The following is a 9705-nucleotide window of genomic DNA, read 5'->3' as shown; positions in this document are numbered from 1 at the left end:
TGCGATGAGTGAAAGTTTGGCTTCTTCTTTGCCAATTTGGATGCCTTTTATTTCTTTTTGTTGTTTGATTCCCGAGGCTAGGACTTCTTGTACTAGGTTGAATAATAGTGGTGAGAGTGGACATCCCTGTTGTGTTGCTGACCTTCGGGGAGAAGCTCTCAGTTTTTCCCCATTGAGGATGATATTTGCTGTGAGGTTTTGTACATGGTTTTTATGATATTTAGGTATGTTCCTTCTATCCCCACGCTGCAGAGAGCTTTTTTTTTTTTTTTTAATCAAGGAAGGGTGCTGTATTTTGTCAAATGCTTTTTCCACATCTATTGAGAGGATCATATGGTTCTTGTTCTTTCTTTTTTTAATGTGGTGTATCACATTGATTGATTTAGGGATGTTGAACCACACTTGCAGCCCAAGAATAAATCCCACTTGGTCATGGTGAATAATCCTTTTAATGTACTGTTGGATCCTATTAGCTAGTATCTTGGTAAGAATTTTTACATCCATATTCATCAGGGATATTTGCTTGTAATTCTTTTTGGTGGGTTCTTTGTATGGTTTTGGGATCAAGGTAATGTTAGGCTCCTAGAATGAGTTTGGAAGTTTTCCTTCTATTTCTAGTTTTTTGAAACATCTTCAGAAGAATAGGTATTGGTATTAATTCTTCTTTAAATATTTGGTAGAATTTCACTGGGAGCCCGTCTCACCCTGGACTCTTGTTTTTTTGGGAGATTTTTGATTACTGCTTCAATTTCTTTCCTGGTTATGGGTCTGTTCAGGTTTCCTATTTCTTCCTCTTTCAGTTTTGGTAGTTTTTATGTTTCTAGGAACACATCCATGTCTTCCAGATTGCCTAATTTGTTGGATTATAATTGCTAATAATATTCTCTTATAATTCTTTGTATTTCTTCAGTGTTGGTTGTGATCTCTCCTCCTTCATTCATGATTTAAGTTTTAGGTCCTTTCTCTTTTCTTTTTGCTAAGTCTGTCTAAGGGTTTATTAATCTTATTCTTTCAAAGAAACAGGTCCTAGTTTCATTGATCTGTTCTACTGTTTTGTTTTTTAATTCTATATCATTGATTTCTGCTCTAATTATTATTTCTCTTCTCCTGCTGGGTTTAGGCTTTATTTGATGTTCTTTCTCCAGGTCCTGTAACTTTAGGCTGTGCATTTGAGACTTCTCTCATTTCTTGAGAAAGGCCTGTATTGTTATATACTTCCCTCTTAGGACTACCTTTGCTACATCCCAAAGGTTCTGAACTGTCTTATTTTCATTTATTGTTTCCATGTATTTCTTTTAATTTTTCTTTAATTTCCTGGTTACCCATTCATTCTTTAGTAGGATGCTCTTTAACCTCCATGGGCTTGTGTTCCAAATTTTCCCTTGTGATTGAGTTCAAATTTTAAAGCATCGTGATCTGAAAACATGCAGGGAATAATCTTAATCTTTTTTTGTATCGGTTGCAAACCAATTTGTAACCTAGAATATGATCTATTCTGAAGAATGTCCCATGTGCCTTTGAGGAGAATGTGTATTCTGTTGCTTTAGGATGGAATCTCTGAAGTCCATCTGGTCCAGTGTGTGATTCAAAGTTCTTGTTTCCTTGTTGATTTTCTGCTTAGATGATCTGTCCATTGCTGTGAGTGGGGTATTAAAGTTCCCTATTATTATTGTCCTATTATCAGTGTGTTTCTTTAATTTTGTTACTAGTTTGTATGGCTGGCTGCTCCCAGGTTAGAGGCATAAATACAATCCTTAGGTCTTCTTGTTGGATAGACCCCTTTATTACGATATAGTGTCCTTCTTCATCTCTTATCACAGTCTTTGGTTTAAAATCTAGTTTGTCTGATATAGGGATGGCTACTCCAGCTTTCTTTTGATATTCATTAGCATGATAAATGGTTCTTCACTCCTTCACTGTTAATCTGGAGGTGGTTTTGGATCTAAAATGAGTCTCTTGTAGACAGCATATCAATGGGTCTTTTAAAATACAATCTGATACCCTGTGTCTTCTGAATGGAGCATTTACTCCATTTATATTCAGACTAACTATTGAATTTAGTGTCATTGTATTACTTGTAAAGTCCCTGTTTTTGTAGATTGTCTGTTCTTTGCTGATCTTTGTTACTTTTGGGCTTTCTTTACTCAAAGAATCCCCTTTGATATTTCTTGCAGGGCTGGTTTAGTGATCACAAATTCCTTTAGTTTTTGTCTGTCCTGGAAGCTCTTTATCTCTCCTTCTATTCTGAACGACAGCCTTGCTGGATAAAGTATTCTTGGCTGCATGTTTTTCCCATTTAGTACCTTGAATATATCATGGCAGTCCTTTGTGGCCTGCCAGGTCTCTGTGGAGAGGTCTGCTGCCAGCGTTATGTGTCTACCCTTGTAGATTAAGGACCTGTTGATCCAAGCTACTTTCAAGATTTTCTCTTTATCTCTTAAATTTGCAAGCTTCACTATTATATGTCGAGGTGTTGACCTATTTTTATTGATTTTGAAGGGGGTTTTCTTGTGCCTCCTGGAGTTGGATGTCCTCAGCTATAATGTGTTCAAATAAACCTTCTGCCCATTCTCTCTCTCTCTCTCTCTCTCTGTCTCTCTGTCTCTCTCCCTTTTCATCTTCTGGGATCCCTATTATTCTAGCATTATTTCACTTTCATAGTATTGCTGATTTCTTGAATTCTCCCTCTGTGATCCAGTCATTGTTTTCCTTTTTCTCAACTTCCTTATTTTCCGTAATTTTGTTGTCTAGATCACTGACTTCTCTTCTGCTTCACTTATCCTAGTTGTTAGAGCCTCTTTTTTTGACTGGATCTCAGTTAAAGCATTTTAAATTTCAGTCTGATTAGATTTTAGTTCTAATACTTCTACAGAAATGGATTCTCTAGTGTCTTCTATGCTGTTTTCAAGCCCAGCTAGTATCATTATATTGTTTTGAATTCTAGTTCCAAAGTCTTATTTAAATCCATGATGATTAAATCTCTGGCAGTGAACACTTCCTTCTGTTCTTTATTTTGGGGTGAGTTTCTCCATCTTATCATTATGTATAGAAAAGAATAGAAGAGAGAAAAGACAAAAACAAGAACAGCAGAAAAATACAAACAAAAGTAACCAGAAGAAAATGGAAACAAAACAAAATAAGAAAAATCAAATGAGAAGTAAACCAAAAAAACCTCAATAAACTAGATCCTGGGTGTATTTTGGTTTGATAAAATAGATCTCCAAATAGGAAATATATATATATATATATATATATATATATATATATATATATATATATACACACACACACACACAAATAAAATACAATAAAAGGAAACCAAAAATAATACACACATATAGTGTATATATAAAAATTAAAATTAAAAAAAATTGAAAAAAGAAAATAGCTTAAAAAACCTACAACTGAAAGACTAAAGAAGAAGAAGAAACCCTGCAAATGCTATATATTGTTTTCCCCAAGAGCTAAAGTTTTGCAGTTCTCTATGATGAGTAAACTTGTTAGCTGGATGTTAGCTGAGCTTCTGGGGGAGGGGGCTGTTGCTGATTCTCAGGTGTCTTTGCCCCAGATGGACCTGCACCCCCTTTGTCAGGGGGCCAGGCTTAGGGTAAGTGGCTCCAGGTTGCTCTCTGTGGCTGTTTTGCTGCCTAAAGGCTTTCAGCACCAATTTCAGGGATGAAAATGGTGGATCCCCGTCTCTAGCCCCAGAGCTGAAAGTTCATGCCCCCCACTCTTCTGTGAGCCCTCTAGAAAAGGGGACAATCACTCTTGTCTCCCTGGTTTCAGTCTGAACACTGTGTTCATCTAGCCTGTGACCGAGTGTCTTTTATTCCAGGCATGTGACCCTATTTGGAGTCTCCAAACTTTATGGACTCCTGTGGTGTGCACCTGTACCTCTCCTCCTGGGGGAGGGAGGGGGTCTTACCCTGGGGCTGCCTCTTGCTGGGCCCCTGCTTGGAGAGCGTTCACCCAACTGTGCCTTGGTTCATGGTTTATGGCAACACTGAGCAGAAAGGGCTGCCTGGGCTCACTGTTTGCAACCGGCTTCCCCATTCCAGTGCCCCAGGAACTCTACTGCACCCAGGCACCCCATCTTTCTGACCCCCGGGATGCTGAGGCCATGCTGTTCCACCTGGGACTCTGCCCTGCTTCACCACCTGAGCCCTGGGGATGGTCTTCACCGTAGCAGACCTCTAAAAGTTCCAGTTTTGTGCTCCACTGCTTATAATATTTTGCGGTAGCCTCCTTAGACAAGCTGCTGTCCCTGGGTCTCATCTCCAGATACATCACCACAGATTCACGTCTCCACACCTCCTACCTTCCAAAAAGTGGTCGTTTTTCTGTTTGGAGAATTGCAGCAATTCTTTTCTCAAATCTCTGATTTATTTCGCAGGTGTTCAGAATGACTTGACAACTATCTAGCTGAATTCCAGGGACCAGACAAAATTAGAGTCCCCTACTCCTCTGCCATCATATCTCCTCCCCCTGCATATACATTTAAAATATGCTTATAGTTCTCTGATGAATTGGCCCTTTGATTGCTGGGAAACAGTCTTCTTTATGTGTAGTAACATCTTTTGTGTTTTTTAAAAAAAAGATTTTATTTATTCATGAGAGACACAGAGAGAGAGAGGCAGAGACACAGGCAGAGGGAGAAGCAGGCTCCATGCAGGGAGCCCAACGTGGGACTCGATTCCGGGCCTCCAGGATCACGCCCTGGGCTGAAGGCAGGTGCTCAAATACTGAGGCACCCGGGCGTCCCCTTTTTGCGATTTTAAGTTGGTTTTGTCTGATCATAGTGCAGCCTCTCTGGCACTTGTATCCATTTTTCAATCTTTCTTTCTATTTGTATCTTTGAGTCTAAAATGTGTCCTTTGTAGACACCACATGGTTGGATCTTAATTTCTCAGACAATCAATCTCTGCCTTTCGATTGGATTGTTTGATCCATTCACATTTAGAGTTACTGTTGATATAATTAGGTTTATACCTGCCATTTTGCTTTTTGTTTTCCACGTCTCACGTCATTTTCATCCTTCCATTCTTCTGTTCCTGCTTTATGTTGTATGAGGTAGATGATTTCTAATGCAACATGAAGCATCATGGATTTCTTTAATGATTGATGTAACAATAAAATTACATATTTACGTTATTTTTGGTGGTTTCCCTAGGGCTTACAGAATATATCTCTTGATTTCTCAGAATTTAGTTCAGATTTATATTGACTTAGTTCCAGCAAAGTATAGAGATTTTGCTCTTATATTGCTCCATTCACTCGCTCTTTTTACGCTATCATTATTTATCTTGCATCTACTTATGTTAGAAACCCAGCAGGGGGATCCCTGGGTGGCGCAGCGGTTTGGCGCCTGCCTTTGGCCCAGGGCGCGATCCTGGAGACCCGGGATCGAATCCCACGTCGGGCTCCCGGTGCATGGAGCCTGCTTCTCCCTCTGCCTATGTCTCTGCCCCTCTCTCTCTCTCTCTGTGACTATCATAAATAAATAAAATTAAAAAAAAAAAAAAGAAACCCAGCAGTACATTATTAAATTACTTTATATAATCATATCTTTTAAGGAAGTCGAGGGAGGGGGCGCCTGGGTGGCTCAGTCAGTTATGTGTGTGCCCTCAGGTCAGGTCATGATCTCGGGGTCCTGGGATGGAGCCCACCTTCAGCTCCCTGCTCAGCAGGAGTCTCTCTCTCCCTCGCCCCCGCCCCTCCCCCTCACTCATGCTCTTTCTCTCTCAAAGAAATAAATAAAATCTTTAAAGAAAGAAAAGGAAGCTGAGGGGAAAATGGAAAGCAAGTATATATTTGTGGAGCTTGTTATTTTAACCTTATTTACCCTTTTATTGTCTTCATTTCTTCTTGTGGACTTGAATTCATTTCTCATTCTCTTACTCCAGTACAGCTTTTCCCCACCACTTCTGTGCTGTTATTATCAAATATATTACAATATATTACATGTGTATGATACATGTAAATACAACATGTTGTTTTATGAAATTGCTTTTTAAGTAAGTCAAGAGAAGGAAGAAGAAATATGCAATTATAGTCTTTTGTAATTACCTACATAATTACCTCTACTGACACTTTTGTATATTTGTGTGGATTTGAATTACTATATTGTGCTACCGTCTTTCAGTCGGAAGAACTTCTTTTAGTATTTCTTGTAAGGCAAATTTGCTAGCAACTATCTTTTTATTTAGGAATACCTTTATTTCACCCCCGTATTTTAAAGATACTATTGCTTGATAGGAGACTTTTAGTTGGCAGATTTTTCCTTTCAACACTTTGAATATTTCATCTCTTTGCCATCTGGTCTCCAGTGTTTCTAAGTCAGCTGTTAATTTTATTGGGGTTCTTTTGTATGTGATGAGTTGTTTTTCTCCTGCTGTTTTCGAGTTTTTGTCTTTGTCTTCGATGTTTCAATTAGCATGTGTTTTGGTGTGTGTCTCTTTGTGTTTATCCTACTTGGAATATTGAGTTTCTTGGATGTGAAGTTAATATTTTTCATCGGATTTGGGCAACTTCCAGCCATTATTTTTTCAAGTATTTTTTCTATTCCCATCTTGTACTCTCTTTGCATGTATGTTGGTGTGCTTAATGGTATTCCACTTTCACTGAGGCTCTGTTCATTTCTCTTTGTTTTTTTTTTTCCTATTCGTCAAATTGTGTAATCTCCATTGGCCTACCATTAAGTTTGTGAATTCTTCTGCCCCCTGAAATATATTGTTAACCTCCTCTAGGAATTTTCCATTTTATTTACTGTACCTTTCAGCTCCAGAATTTACGGCAATGCCCCAGTCACAGTAAGCATGCCCGATGCCTAGATCTTGATTTCTTTCTTTCTTTTTTTTTTTTAAGATTTTATCCATTCATTCATGAGATACACACACACACACACACACACACACACACACAGAGAGAAGCAGAGGGAAAAGCAGGCTCCACACAAGGAGCCCAACGTGGGACTCGATCCCGGGACTCCAGGATCAGGCCCAGGGCCGAAGACAGGCACCAAACCACTGAGCTACCCAGGGATCCCCTGGATCATGGTTTCTAATACTATTCTCCAGTAAAAGGAACCAGAGATCTTAGAGAAACAGCTGATTCCGGGGCTGTGTCACTGATTATGCAAGAGGTGCCTGGAACATGTTGTAGTACCAGGAAGTAAAGAAGTAGTCAAAAACACCACAATGATGGAATTATGTCAAAGGTACACAGGAGCCAATTTTAAAGAGCTGATGGCCAAAGCAGGAAAATTTGAGCATTAAAGTAAAGTGGTACAAGATTATAGCCCAAAGCATAAAATAAATACCTGTGAGTCCATACTGATCTAAGAAAGTGACTACATAAATACATAAATGGGGAAGAACCAAAATGTCCCATGGAGAAGAATTCCAAGCAATTATGGAAATAGTTCATTCCCCGCCCCCCTTGAGTATGGGCAGCTCACGGTGACTTTCCTCCAAAGATTAAAAGATGAAAAATAGGAAGAAGAGTAAATGTTAAAGTGGAACAGTGGAGAAGCCCAACAAACACGGCCTCAGCCAGGTCCTCACAGTCAGCGCCACAGTGGTTAGTCATGATGATCGCCTTTGCCTCTCTTGTGATGTGATGTAAGTGACACACAGTCACTTTGCCCAGAATCCATAGTCAGTCATTAGAAAAACATCAGGCAAATTTTAATTGAGAGTTGTTCTATAAAATATCTCTAATTTTCCCATGTTTGAGCTCTTAAATTTATCTTCCAAGCCTTTTATCTGTTTTGTCACAATTTCCACCTCATATTTTTGGTCTTTGCTCATATTTTTTATGCTTCATCTTCCAGGCCATTGATTTGGATCTAAACAATGACCATAATGTCCTTTGATCTATCTACTGAAATTATTCTTTTTTAACTCTAGCAACAAAATATTCACTGTACTCGGATCTCCTTGTGCTCATCATCATCATCTTCCTTGACGTGTTCCCCCGTGTCCCCCAGCGGCTCCATGCATTCCCTTCATTGTGACCGATCTTCTCCATGGTTGTCCTGCCCCCACTCTCATTGGGACTCTTTTCTTTCTTGGCTCTTGGGGGCTCAGATGAAGCTGTACTACCTATAAGCAGCAGTTCTGCAGGTGGTGGGGGCCTGGTGGGCTCGCATGGGCAGTGGTGTCCAGACAGGCATCGGGCCTCTGGAGGGTCTCCTAAGTCCCTTGCCCCAGGGCTCCCAGGAGCCAGCATCCACTTCAGGGGAAGTGGGAAGATAGAATGGAGGGGACGATGCCATGCTTCCAGAATCCCCCACCCACCCTTTAACCTGGGACGTCACATACACCTCTCAGACACCCAGAGTCTATGCCCTTGACTTGAGATAAAAGACAATGTTGCTGCACCAAGGGTGGAGGCCAAATCCACCTGTTTCAGACTTTGCAAAGGAAGGTGTGTCTCGGATTCCACCAAGGACGACACATTCTGAACATCAGTCAGTTAATGTTTTGTGAGTCACAAATTCTGCAACAAAGTACCATGGAGGGATAGCTTCTCTGTCCCCACAGCAGTGACCTGTCAGGGACCATTGGAGCAGAATAATGAGAAATGCAGGGATGCTTGGAGCCACCTCCTGGGACACAGTCCAAACACCTCCATAGAAGGTCCTCAGTGTCAAGGAGAGACGAGGAATAGCCATTAATCACAATACTGTAGGGTTCTTTTCTTTTTTTTTTTTAATAACTGATTCATTTGCTGTCTCCTTCCTCTCTTCCTTTATCAACTCACCCTTAGCTTGTGATCAGTACGTGGGTCAGACGTCCTTCAGGGGCCTCTGCTGCCATCCTTCTGCTGAGGACTTCCAAATCTCTTTAATGAGCAGTGGACCCCTGAGTGCATCTGACCACCTCTCCACTTGCACACTCGGGCAACCCAAAGTAATGTGTGAATTCAATTCACATCCTCGACCCTGGACTTCACCCTTCCTGGGCACGGGCGGGGAGGGGCGCGGTAGTATTGAGCAGAGAAAAAAGACGGAATGTGGGAAGCTCCAGAAGCCTGGTCATGACCCCACCCCGTTGCTATGGTATGCTCATTGTGGACTGTTGTCTGGGAAACCCAAGCCCATGTAGGGGCAGCAGGGGAGGGGATGCAGTGTGCTGGAGATGCATCGTCCTAGAGAAAGAGCCGTGACAGCAGCTCAGGGGAGGCGAGCCCGAGGCGCTGAGGCTGAGGGGAGGAGTGCAGCTGAGAACCCCAAGGGAGCCTGGCACGTCTGGACCCTGAGTCCATCAGGAACAGGCTGCTTACTTGGAGGAACAGATAAATCTCCACCAACATGTTGCTCTGAACAAAAATAAATCCACTTCCTCTGTGGATCAGTTACTAGTTTGATCTCAATATGGGAGCATCTTTGGCAATAAATACTGGGATAACGAGTCCACTGTCCTCCTAGAGTTTGTCCGATGAGCCATCTGGGCAGAGGGCAAGACCTGGCGACCAGAGCCACAGGGGTTTTGGGGGTCTGGGCGGTGGGCAGCAGAGGGTGGCTGCACGGCCGTCCTGACTGGTCACACACCAGGAGTGGGGCATGAGAATCACTACGACCAAGTAGGTTTTGTTCCAGGAACGTAAGCATACTGCTGGGAGGTCCCTGGGTGTAGTTCACCTCGTCGGCAGATCGCAGGAGAGCAGTGTATGGTCGTCTCAGAGGATGGAGGCTGAATGTGA

Source organism: Vulpes vulpes, chromosome 6 (genome assembly GCF_048418805.1).
Source record: "Vulpes vulpes isolate BD-2025 chromosome 6, VulVul3, whole genome shotgun sequence".
Classification (NCBI taxonomy): domain Eukaryota; kingdom Metazoa; phylum Chordata; class Mammalia; order Carnivora; family Canidae; genus Vulpes; species Vulpes vulpes.
Note: the sequence above shows the minus strand (reverse complement) of the source record.